We start from the raw sequence: 12,794 nt of genomic DNA, 5'->3' as shown, positions 1-12,794 counted from the left end.
CCCTCAGTCCCTGATCCTTCACCCAACTATACGGGGATCGCAATCCCTGGACTCTCTCACAGCCATAGGTTTTGAGCGCCTTGTAGGGTTTCCATGGGCGCTCCCTCTGCCCCGGCCCTTTACTCGCAGTAACTGCAGGCCCTGCTGCCTGGCATGGTTTCGGTTAAGCGGGCCCCAGCCGCTGTCCTCTCCTGCACAAGGCCCCACTCACTCAGCCTCCTGCCTCCCTCGGCTCCGAAGCGCTGACCTGCGCTTTTGGAGGTAATTACCAAGAGGCGCTTTATCATGTCTCTCAGACAGGAGGTGACAGTCTCTGCTCCCAGCGCCCCCGCCATGCTAAACAAATGATGCGGGGGTCGAGCGGGTCAGCTACCTGCGGGCCCAACACTCTGTCACAGGTTAGCCCTCACTAATGGGGACTCCAGCAGCAGCCCCCGGGAGGGGCTTCCGTGATCATTAATCAGAGCGGGCCGGGCTGCAGGGGGCGCGGGCTGGAGGCAGAAGGAAACAAAAGGAGGGGGCGCTGAACGGGGAAGCAGGGGGAGACGGTGCAGGACAGGAAGGAAGGGACGAAGAGAGCGGAAAGTGGGGACGGGGAGACAGGGGCATAGAGAAGGAATGATGGGGGCAGGCAAACAGTGGGTGCTCAAAGGTAAGGGAGAAGGGGGGGCAGGTCAGGTGAAAAACCTGGGGAGGAAAAGAGGACATAAGAATAGTTTAAGGAATGGTGAAGAAATGAGAAACGGGGGAACTTAAGAATGAAGGACAAAAAAGTAGGGAACGAAGTGGAGACGAAGTAAGTGGGGGACAAACGGAGGACAGGCAGGGACGGAGCGAAAGCATCGCCAGTTAGGCTGACCAGGCGTCCCGGATTTTCACCAGCTGTCCCGGCAGATTTCGGGAAATTTAGCTCATGTCCCGTTTTTTTTTTTAGGGGATCCATTGAAAACGGTGGAAGTTGCCTTTTTTGTTTTCTAAAGCAGGCGTAGTTAGCATCTGTTATAACAGGCATTATACCGGCATTAAGAATTGGACCTTATTTATGTTCTTAGTGCCTTTTCTGGAATTCTACGCCGATGAGCGCTCGACTGAAGTCAAATTGTAGTCCTCCTGTTCTTGGCTTTAAAATTCCGGTCACCCTAACCAGAGTGTGAAAGGGGGGACGGGGAGCCAAAGGATGGAGTAGGGAGGACACGGATCATCACGGGGAGAGAGCTAAGAAAATTAGTTACTCCTTGAGAGAAAAGAGGGATCTAGGAGAATGGGCGGGAGAAGGGGTGAAGTAAGAATCGGCGGGAAGGCTGCACACATGCTTTTGTTTACACGGAAGGGCGCAGACGGAAGGGGCGGGGCCTGTCACGGCAGCTGATTCTGTTCAAGACAAATGACATTAGCAGACCGGTCCGTGCCCAGAGGAAGCGCGGCCCACAAGCAGGGGTCACCAGGGGTCACCAGGGGTCACCCAGAGAAGTCCACGGAGGGGCGGGGTCTGGATGCCTGAGGGGAACCTGAGACAAAGTAAACAAGTGCTGGGAGGTCCCCCTCCACACACACATTTACAGAAATTAAGCATGGAACAAACAGAATGGGGCCAAACGCCGACAGGGGCACGCACTACATATGATATTTTACGTGCAAAACGTTTTACTCCCATTTGTAAGATCCCCTTGGCCACTGGTTGAAGTGCCTTAACAACGGTATAGGCACTGTGATTTTCCGTGTAATGAGGCCGAGACAGGGAGTCTGCAGGAGAGGCCAAAAAGAACACACTATTCTACAACTATGTAGTTGGCCTTTAACCTTCAGGCAAATACATGTAAAATACACCGCACTCCTTAAATGAAACATAAAGGGAAATTAAACTAACAAGCGGGGAATGCACTCTGTTACCTTATAAAAACCTTGACTGGTTAATGTGATAAATCCATATCTGCTTGTGTGTGACCAGACAATAACAGAACAGAATCCTGGTGGGCCCAGTGGTGAATAGTGACATTTACATTTATAGTGCTATGAGCCCCCCCCCCCCAGCCTGCGACTGAAAGCACTGTGAATTTGCAAATCATTATTTTATAAATGTATTATACACAATATAAGGTAAGTTTACGCAAACGTGCAAATTGAACGTTTTAGGTAAAATAAGTGCATCTCTCTCTTTATATATATAGTAATAAACAATCAGAGTGTACCTAATGCAAACCTTTTTGTACGTTTCCTTTAGAAGGACACACTCTATAACTCAGCAGGTAAAATTAGTACATAACCTCTAAGAAAATAATACTTATTTATAATCAGGAAGCCTTAAACAACATCAATTGAAGATTACACTGGCTCCTAGGCCGCCTTTAGATTTGCTGATTAACCAGTTGCACATATTTACATGTCTTTTAGAGAACCTACCTGGTTAGAAGACTTGTTTCTTCTTCACTTACTTGCCTCTCCTTTGGCTTTACAGTACAAGACCACCACCCCGCTTCCATTTCGGTCAGCGACAATTTTTTTTTTTTTTAACAAAAAGGAGGAGGATTTATAAAATTAAAGATGTTGTTTCCAATAGATCCTGCCCACTTCAACCCCTGCCCCTAGAGCTTTCAAAGTCTGGGCACTCTTTACTGCTCTGCAGTACTTGTAGAGGGAATCAGAGTGTCCTGTTCAGGCTGTCTCAGGTTGTCTAGTTATGGTGGCCACAAAGGTCAGAATAGATGTACTGTTTAGTGATGGCTCGTTTAATGCCTGTTCATGTGTGGCTCTCTGTGGAGCATCATGTATGCATTAATGTTTTTGCTGAAGGACACGGTTTGTCTGCTGGACTGCACAGGTGTACACCGTGCAGGTTCAGGCAGCACAAATGCAACAAACTAGAATGTTCCGAAAAAAATTGCAGGAGGCTTCTACCTTACAAAATATCAACCCAAGGGTTGAAACAGAAATCACAAATGCTGACCGAAAACAGACCGAGTGAGCACGAACTGGACATAGAGAGCAGCCAGCACATTTCAAAACAGAAACCAGAGAACAAATTGAGTGACCTGGATGGAAGACAAAAAGGCTGGGAAGCAGTATCCTATTTACCAACAGATAGCTCCACACCCTATCAGGAAAAGGACGTTTCACTGATTAAAACACAAGAAGAAAAAGTCGGTGGTAAGATAAGAAGACTCCAAAAACAGCTGAGGACAGCAAACGTTATCTAAGATTGCCACCAAGATACACAAACAAGAACTTCGATGGATCTTGCAAATGTCAATGTTCTATAGCAGAACGACGGTACACTTTTATGCCCTAACCCTGCTGCAAGTGATGAGAGTTCACTCTCACTCTCACAACCCAGCTATCTCTCCAACAGTGCTTAATTTGTGCCGGTGGTTTCCGGTGCTCAGCACGGGTACTTGATTGATAGCACCAGCCCTACTGGCAGTCCACGACATGGGGGCAGTGTCTGCCTAAATTTGAGATGAGCACAAGTATGTTTAATATATCAAGTATGTGTAAAAAAAGAATACTACCTGCACTCACAGCCTGAATTACAACACTTGGAGGGGTGCGACGGTTAGTAGTTGTGTTGGCACTGCCATGGGAGTGCTGGGGCAAAGGGCTTTGCAAGCTACGGTGGCCTCCTGACGACGCCCCTGGCACTTTTTTTTTTTAACACAAATTAAGCACTGCTCTCCAATGACTCTTTGGCACTTCCTTCACCTTTGACCAGGACCACCTCTGCGTACCCTGGGCTAGGTTCACACTATACAAACACCACAAACATACATGTTCATCTGTTATATCATTGCTAGGCCAATGACGTCACTGGTAGTGCACTGTACACGGACACATACCGACATCGTAACCTGGTTTATAACCCACTCCTCTCTTCTCACACCCTACCAGGGCCCAGCTCAAGTCGTATTTTCTGAAATTGCAGAAGCCCTTTCGACAGGAGTGGTCGGCGGGGCAAGGGAACACTGATAAGTGAAGGCTCAAAGAGGCTTGTGAAGTGGTGGATGCTGTTGAACCAGGTGTAGATGTGTAACCCATATATAGTGCTAGTGCGTAGGTCATGTGCACTTGCACATCAGTTCCTTCCATTATTATGGCATCCCGAGCATTTCCTCCACCTGACTGCACTTTCATGCTGATCTAGGGGTTTTATTTTAGAATTGTTGAGGGGGCGAACCTTCGGGTTCTGTGGGAAACTTGGGGCCTTGACTGGTGCGGATAAAGAATCCAGCTTCCTTAGTCTCAGACATCCCAGTGTCTTCTAGAACCGAGGGGACTCTGCCGGTGGGGAGGATCCAGGGCAAGGCGCACAAAGATGGGGAAAAATATCTGAGGGACAGGACAAGAACCATTCCAGAATCGTTCCTATAATGGTAAGAGAGGCATAGGTGTTAACAGAACAGAACATGTCCGGACGGCCCCGTATGTGGATGCCCTAGACAGGAAGGTTGTCGAGAGGCTGAGGTGATGACAGTACAGCTACAGAAAACACGTTTGAGGAGGGTCCTAGGTGATTAATTTGCTGCTGCAGAGAGGAAGGATGTGAGGTCCTAAGTGATGACGTTACTGATGTGAAGTGGAAGGATGTGAGGTCCTAGGTGATGAAGTTAATGCTGCAGAGGGAAATATTGGATGAGGGTCCTAGGCATGAGTGGCTTGCAGGGCTTTGTCGGGCACGGGAGAAAATACATTTTAAACTCCCCAAAACAATCACTTACCTGCTTCGCTCCGCGCCGTTTCTCTCCCGTTACTGCTGCAGGTACAGGCTCCCAGCCTGTGGCCAAACATCAGGATTGGCTGGGAGCGCCGAGCCAGGGCGCTCCCAGGCAGACTGGGAGCCTGGAGAGGGCCATGTGCGCATGTGTATTTGGCTGGCCCGAGACGGCCGGCCAAACACATATGCACTCTGAGGGGAGTGCACAGTGCACTCCCCTCTGCTTGTCACCCCCAATGCCCCGCCCCTTTCACAAGGAAAGGATAATAAACAGAGTTTATTTCCTTGTGAAAGGATTTGTAGCGTTTGCTGCTGGCGGGGGTGACGCTCCTCCACCCAAACAGAGGAGCCGCACCTGGACTGATGGGTGATGAAGTTAATGCTGCAGTGGAAGTATGTGAGGGTCCTGGGTGATTACGTTATTGCTGCAGAGGGGAAGACTAGCGAGGGTCCCAAGAGATGAAGTTACTGCAGAGAAGAAGAATGTGGGTGAGGGGCCTAGGTCATGAGGTTATTGCTGCACACAGGGAAGGTTGTGAGAGTCCTAGGTCATGAAGTTACTACTGCAGAGTGGAAGAATGTTAGGGTCCTAGGTCACGAAGCTAATGCTGCAGAAGGGAAGACTGGTGAAGGTCATAGATGATGAAGTTAATGCTGCAGCAGAAGGATATGAGGGTCCTAGGTGATGACGTTACTGCTGCAGACTGGAAGTATGTGAGGGTCCTAGGTGGTGACTTTACTACTGCAGAGTGGAAGGATGTGAGGGTCCTAGGTCATGAAGGTCTTGCTGCAGAAGGGAAGATTGGTGACGGTTCCTAGCTGAGGACGTTACTGCAGATAAGACGAATGTGGGAACCTAGGTCATGAGGTTATTGCTGTACAGGTGGAAGGTTGGTCGTGATGGGCTGAGGTGATGCAGTTATACAGACCTGAGTGCTTTCTCTGAGGAGTGGAGGAGGTGAGTGCCAAATAGCAGCAGTTTGAGGAGGACGCTTTGGCCAAGAGCAGAACAGTGCATTGTGAGATGCAAGAAGAGCTATCGAAAATCAACGATCTCTTTACATCCCACGACGAAACCCCAGCGAATCTCGTGCATTAAAAATGCCCTTCTATAAGTTCACTGCATTCTTTCTGAAAACCCCTTTTCCAAAAGACAAATGGAGAAGCTGCTCCTCTATTTTCTTCCTTCGATAACGTTTCGAACTGTTTGTTCAGTATACAGATGGAAAGGTGTTATGTTATTTGTCACTTGTTTAGCACCCAATCATCAATACACAGAAACTGACGGAGGACAATGAGTACCAGGAAATGCCTTTCTCGCTTCATGCCACAACCACATGGGATTCTTTTTTTTTAGATGCTGTGAAGAGCACACACAAGTTTCTGGAACCTCCTTGGTTCAGCACAGCCTGCCAAAAACTATGAATGTATTAAGGTTGGGCAGAATCTAAAACTACCACATAATACTATGAATGGCTACACATCTGTTGATTTTCCTCAACACAAGAAGAGATGGTAACTTAATACCCGTGCATTGCAGATATATGCATGTCCGTGTCGTCACAATCAGGGGGTCCGGGAGTAAGACATGCCTCCTCCAATCACCACACTGCCATGTTCATATGTGACTGGTAACTTGTGAAGCCCAAGTACAAAAAACACCTGCTACCGCACCAACTCTCCAGACCCTAATCAACTTTATGTTGCTATTATCCATCTATACAGCTAATCTCAGCAATCTCTCAAAAGCACCCTAATGGACACCATCAAACCCTGCTCTCCTTGATTCTGAAAAGGAATCACCTTGCTGCTATCCTTGTTTCTCGCCTTCCATCCTAACCCTTTTGCAGGGGTACTGGAATTATGTGATTCTGTGATTAGAGAGTCTTCCACATTATTAGTTACTAGATGCATTTATTAGGTAATCCATCATCTGTTGCACAATTTATAGATTTTTTCATCAAAAAAGTGTTTCTATCTCAAACTGATCAAGTGATACTGAGCAAAAACCATCACACGTGGTTCCAGGCTTGGCAGCCCATCTGCAAAGGATAACTGGTCACCTGAGTTGCCGATTGATGTATCCAGGTGTTAAACTGGTACTAATGAGGTGCATCCTTCCCCAGGCAGCATTATTAGTTTTTAGAATGACAAAATAACAACACAATACTGTTATACAGTGTGCCACATAATTTGCCACATATCCGGGGTGTTTCACTGATGTACAATTACAGAGGCTCAGCTTTTTCGTAAGCTTCTTTATTGACAATTGACAACAGCCAATTTTTGGAGGATTCAGATTTTATAAAATTTCAGATAGGGTAGGTGTGTTTTTTGGGGGAGGACGGTTGTGAGGGTTGCCAGGGTGCGAAAGGACAATACGTACATAAAAGACAGAAATACAACTATTAGGAACCTGACAGTATCTGCTTCTTCAGTATACTTGTCATCAATGAGGCTATCTTTGCTATGTCCTCGCACATCACATGCATCCAAGGCGCAATCAATAACAGCTCCACCCACTGTGTTCTGTGTAGCTAAAATTTCACCCCGTAAAACACTTTTTCAGCACTCTTAAATACACGTGTTATTACACAAAGATTGCACCCATAAATAGCATTGGCAAAGCCAACAGGTGTGACATCCTTTCGTATTTGTCAATGGTTATTTTGTCTTGTGATGGTTTCTACAAAATTTTATTGATGGGGAAGCTGCCGGCCCTCACCAATATCGAAAGAACCGGCTAAAAGCAAAAATCTGTTTGAGGGCTTGAAAAGCTTGCATAGCCATAACAGTCCCTGACACTAAAAGAACTACTTGGTATGAAGACATGCTCCTTGTAAAGGGGAAGAAGGTCATCACCCCCACTGAAGTAAGCCTATGACTGAAGTGAAATGAACCATTACCTTATGCTATTTTGGGGGCGAAGAAAAATGTGACTGACACACCTTGCAGACTAATGAATGACGATGTACATATAAGCAAAAAGTCTTCAGCAACGCTAGACCTAAAAATGACACGCAATAGTAACACCTGGAAACCACTGACCAACAAAAACACTTACGTCTTAATTGTCCAGTGTGATTTCCGTTATTTGTTACTTTCAAAATTATTTAAGGTCTACAGTCATTGTGTGCGTGCACTGTAAGTGAAACATGAGGAAGGGTAAACAAGCCACCCTTTACCTTCTCTCCAATCGCCTGCCTCTGCCAGCAGCTGTGTGCTTAACGCACAATATAATTCTGTCCAATTCCTCAGCCTGCACTTTTACTTACTTCCCACCACTTTCGCACTCGAAGTTCAACATGAAAACACAACCATCTGTTTCTATGCAGAACCACACTACAGTGTTCTGTTACAGGTGTTTTTGTGTTTTTCAGCAGCAGAGCCCATGACAAATTAATCATGAGACGTCCGCTGACCAGTGCAGATCATTTAAGTCCGAGAGGACAGTACAGAACATAAATTTGTTGCTAAAGCAAAAGCAAGCAACGGCAATGCCTATAGATCTGGAAATGGCCCTTCCTGCAGAGTTATCCTCAAACATTTTGCCTTCCTCCTCCTAGTTGTCCACACAAAGGGGCTGATTACCTCCCACTGATAGTCTGGAACCAAGGTTGACCTAAAAAGGGGGCCCCGTGCACTTCACAAAAACTCTTTGTAGTCACCCCCCAATATTAAAGACACTTTCTAGTATAAGTATTGGGTCTCTGACCCCCTTAAATCAGCACACTTCTGGACTCACAAAAACTCTGCTGGAGTAAAGACTGCTGCGTGCCAGGATTGCCACTCTTCCAGGATTGACTGTTCTCCGGAACTGCTGCCCTGCTTTGCTGTGCCACCCTGCTGCCTGCTGATCTCTGCCCGGTAGCCCAAGACTTGTCCTCCAAACCCAGAGTGAGTCCGAGCAGCTTCTTCTTTCCTTTGCTGCTCGCTACTTTCAAACTCAACCCAATCGGCTTTGTCGACCTTTGCCACTCGCTACTTTCAAACTCAACCCGAGCGGCTTTTGCCAAACCTCACTGCTCGCATCTGTGAACTGCCTGGAGTGGCCCTGCTTTCATTTGCCACTTGCTACTTTCAAACTCAACCCGAGCAGCTTTATCAACCTTTGCTGATTGCTACTTTCAATTTCAACCCAAGCGGCTTTTACCAAACTTCGCCGGTAAAATCTGAACTGTCTGGAGTGGCCCTGCTTTCCTTTGCGACTCACTACTTTCAAACCCAACCAGAGCGGCCTTTGCCAAACTTTGACGCTCGCATCTGTGAACTGCCCGTAGCAGTCCTGCTTTCCTTTGCCATTCGCTACTTTTAAACTCAGCCTGAGGGGCTTCGTCAAGATTTGCCACTTGCACCTGTGAACCGTCCGGAGAGGCCCTGCTTTCTTTTGCTGCTTACTGCTTGCAGTCAACCCCAGTGGCTTTGTCAAACCTTTGCCGCTTGCACCTGTGAACCATCCAGAGCAGACCTGATTTCCTTTGCTGCTCGTTATTCTTAGTCAATCCAGGTGGCTCTGCTCAGCTTAGCCACACACCACTACCCGAGAGGAGAGCAACCAGAGTGCATCAGGACATTGCACACATGTGCTGAGGAGTCCAACCCTTTGGTTACTATATTTGCTCATCAACCTTGCTTTATTGTCGAGTCTGCAAAGCCAATAATTCGCTATTTGTGAATTGGATCTGTATCATTATGAACTTAAAATTAACCATATAAATCAGCTTTATTTTTCGACATCAATTTGAAGTCTTTTTTTCTGTGGTGTATCTCCTAAGGTTATTGTGTGTGTGTGGCACAAGTACTTTACACATTGCCTTCTAAGTTAATCCTGCCTGCTCTTCGCCAAGCTACCAGAGGGTGTGCATAGGCTAATTTATGTTGTGCTATTGACTTGCCCGACTAGGATTGTGGTCCCTTCTTGGACAGGGTGCATACCTCTGCCATTTAGAGACCCAATTTTTAACAATTGGATGTATGAATGGAAGTGCATTTTGTGTCACTGATGGGTGGAGATGCTCAATAAGTCATTATACATGCACTTTGTCACTCATCTTTACACTCATGCATCCATTCATCCATCCATCCACTGACTCATGTTTGCATTCCCCTCTGATACAACCACAATAAAACAGACACAAACTCAACACCATATGCAAGATACATTAAAAGAATAGAAGTAGGAAAAAAGAAAACAGGTTCCAGTCTAAACACAGCGGGCATACGCTTTCAATAACAAAACTAAACATAGCAACGGGAATCAGTCTTGCAGTGGTATTATAAATAGTCTATCGTTTTTAAGTTCCAGCATGGTCGATACATTTAGAAAGAATGTGTTGGGCATCTCGGAACTGTGAAATAATGACACATTATGGACAAAGATATTCCATAACAGTAGCTTGGTTTAAAGGAAATGGAAGCTTGGATTTGGCGCAGGGCAAATGAAATTAGCAACAAGCAAGCGGCCCGTCAGAACTGCCTGGGGAGCTGTAGTATCCTCTTAAGAAAAATTAAAATTAAAAGATGTGAAACAAAGAACTATAAGAGGAGAAAATTGAAAATGAAAGGACTAGCCAATCAGTTCCGACACAAACACATTTATACTCAGGTGGGCGTGAACATGTGATCACAAAATGCTGCTATTCACAGGGCAAGTGAGCCAGTGACTGATGTGGACTGAACCACCGCCACCATGTAGTATGCTATGATGGATGGAAGCAGAATATAAATGGCACTTGGACAGACCAATGGCAGAGAGGGCTGACCCAAAGGTCATCTATGTATCTATATAGATATGTATTCATATGTAAAGATATATTATTTAATGTTCTAAATTCATGATCCTGGCAGACATCTAAACCTCTCAGGCCTTCTGAAGTGATTCTAGCAATAATTACAATGTAAATCTTCTAGCATTAGGGTTTATAGGATTTATCAAAGGGGGGTAACCAATGCCAGCATTTGTCCCTACATAAGTAATCTGTAAGATATCATGTAATGAAATACTGGACTACAGGCGTTTATGTGGTGGGAAACAAAAATCATTCTTAAAGTAATATTTAATAAATCTGCCCTACTGCCTTTGTCGTAACCTTCTATAATGAACAGATCAGACTGTACTGCATCTGAAGTACATTTTGCTAGTGAAACAATAAGACCTATAGCTGTTATCATTGGCTTCTCGTCACAAACAATTCAGGCCTACTGTATTGGGCTTAAGCTTTCTCGCAAGGCAACCATAAGGCATACAGTTATAAAATTGCAGAAGTATGCACAATTACAGTGGACAAAGCAAAATACTATCTCTTAAGAGAGTCTTGTAATGATTATTCTTTATCCATAGTTTTTCAGAGGGGCGGCCAGCACCAAACCCCTTGCCTACTACTGTAATTTTTCAGATTTCATGTAGCAAAATACCAATCTGTAGGTTTTAATTCACAGTGATAAGAATCCAAACGTAAATCTCATTGGCTTTATCATGTGCTTTTCACAATCAATCTGACAGGTCGACTGCCAATTTTCATAACTTTTCATTAAAAAAGACCTATAACTTATCACTGGCTTGTCAGCCATATGCTGTAATAAATTTTACAAATATGTACAAAATTATCAAAACAATACAAAATCCCTCCTAACAGAGCTAAGGAGTACTTAAATTAAAAAATCCTTTATCCCCATGTTATGTTCAGGTGGGTTACCAACACCAAATCGCTTGGCTTTTACAGTAAAATGCAAGATTCTGTGCAACAGAAAACCTGCCTACAGGCTTTAACACAGTTTAATAACAATCCGGCCTTAAATGTCTACTGCTTTTAACATGTTTTTTTCTCACAAAAGTGCAAAAGGCCAACTTGCTTTGCTATAACCTTTCATCATGAACAGACCACACCTAAGGAACGACGTCTTTTCCCAGTGAAAAAATAAGGACTACATGGCTGAAGTGTGCATAAACTGGCAACCATTGGGCACCTCACTAACCCTGTAATTTCCTTTTTTGCGCGGAGATGCCCGGCATCACGTGTAAGGTGACACACCAAGGCGGAAGTGCTTCGGGTGGGCGTGACAGGAAAATAAAAACGGATAAATCACAGCCGCGCCCTCCAGAACTCCAATCCCAACCGCAGTGACGTGGTAACCCTCGCCCCTTGTAGAGAGCGCCTACCTGCACCCAGGCACCCTCGTATACTGTTCAATGCGCGGCACAGAAAACCCTGCTCACCCCCCACCTACCCCCACCAGCAATCCTACAGTTGATGCCAACTATTTGCTAGCACGTGCACAGTGACTCATACAGATAATGGTGTGAAGACGTAGCTGTGGGTGGGCACCCTGCCACGTTCCTGCTGGTGGCACCTGTCTATAACTAGAAAGTCGTAAAACGCTGCATGACGCCTTTTGGCAGTTTCGGGTGCTTTATAGGGCGCCGGAGTGAAGCTCTGAAAACCCTAACATATTATAGTGAACAAGATAAAACAATGCGCCTGAAGCCCTGAATCCACGTACTAGAGAAAATTAACAAAAATAAAAAAAATGATGTCCTATTTCGGCTTTCTGCAGTCACTAGGCGGCCTTTCGGCTGCGAGTGAACGTCAAAAAGATACAGAGCTCTTTGGATGAGGACTGCAAATTGCTGCACAATTTTGAAGTGGTTTTCTGCTGCCCAGTGTCAGAGGGCAGCCGGTAGGGACGAGGCGCTGTTTTTGCTGCAGAGCATAATTCTGCACATAGGTTTGTCCAGGCGCACCAAGAGACTCGAACTCAAGTCTGCTTTTGCTTGGTAAAGCACAGGAGTTCGGCCTCCCACCGATGGTTTTAAGCCGCGCTCTCATAGTTCACTTCACTGCCCCCAGCTCTTTTGTTGGACTTCTCCCCCCCCCCCCCCCCCCCCCCCCAAAGCACCACCCCAGTCCCCCACCTCCTTTGTTTGGCTCCCACTGACTCCTTTCTTGGACACCAAGTCAGTGGTTAAGCTCCCAGTCTCATTTGTTAAGCGCCGCTGTTTTCTGAGTTGAGCGGACTCGCTTCCTTTCTTAAACACCACTGTCTCTTTTGTATAGCACTACAGTCACCTTCGTTAAGCGCCACAGTCTCC

At 45.9% G+C, this 12,794-nt stretch overlaps 1 protein-coding gene across 2 annotated transcripts in view; it reads right to left on the bottom strand.

Moving 5' to 3' along the window:
* The window catches only part of RARA (retinoic acid receptor alpha), a 343,208-nt gene that overhangs the window by 248,032 nt on the left and 82,382 nt on the right, over nucleotides 1-12,794 (bottom strand). The gene's annotated exons all lie outside the window — the stretch shown is intronic.

This window comes from Pleurodeles waltl, chromosome 6 (genome assembly GCF_031143425.1).
Source record: "Pleurodeles waltl isolate 20211129_DDA chromosome 6, aPleWal1.hap1.20221129, whole genome shotgun sequence".
Classification (NCBI taxonomy): Eukaryota; Metazoa; Chordata; class Amphibia; order Caudata; family Salamandridae; genus Pleurodeles; species Pleurodeles waltl.
Note: the sequence above shows the minus strand (reverse complement) of the source record. Positions and strands in the feature narration are given on the sequence as shown.